Genomic DNA, 623 nt, shown 5'->3' with positions numbered 1-623 from the left:
GCATACAGTTTTCTCAAAATTATTCAGGATAGCATAGATAAGTGGCAATTTCATCAATTTTATTCAATTCATCTATGTACTCATGGCTGTATATTACAAGTGCTCTATAAAGAAAACAGAAGACTTCTGGCAGCAAAAGCAAGGCCATGACAGACCGGGAACAGTTGGTCTACGACAACTTCCGTCATGGAGTGGAGTTTGCTCAGCATGTGTAAGACCATAAGCACAAGAAGGCCGGACATTTACATCCACGGAAAACAACGGTTATTGAGCCAGCCGAGGGGTCGACGCAGCGGCTACAAAGGGATGCCATGGTGCTGAATGACGAGGACAACGTGGCATCTGATGGGGAAGTCACTTGCCTGAGTCCTCATTTGCTATTTGTTATTCATTTATTATCCATTATTGGAAATATTTTTCATGTTCATATGTACTAACAGTGGTGTACTTGCAGTAATTCAATTTCATGCTCTATTTTCGGGTCACTTAACACGCATACCAGTTGGTCACCATGCTTAGCACCCCAGACAACCGTGATAGATATTGTAAGGCCTTGGTGGACCTTGTCTACTATGCGTTTGCCAATATGCACAATGACATGTTTTGCAAATCCAAGGCGCAGA

Source organism: Palaemon carinicauda, chromosome 1 (assembly GCF_036898095.1).
Source record: "Palaemon carinicauda isolate YSFRI2023 chromosome 1, ASM3689809v2, whole genome shotgun sequence".
Classification (NCBI taxonomy): domain Eukaryota; kingdom Metazoa; phylum Arthropoda; class Malacostraca; order Decapoda; family Palaemonidae; genus Palaemon; species Palaemon carinicauda.
The sequence above is the reverse complement of the archived record's forward strand: the minus strand, read 5'-3'. Positions refer to the sequence as shown.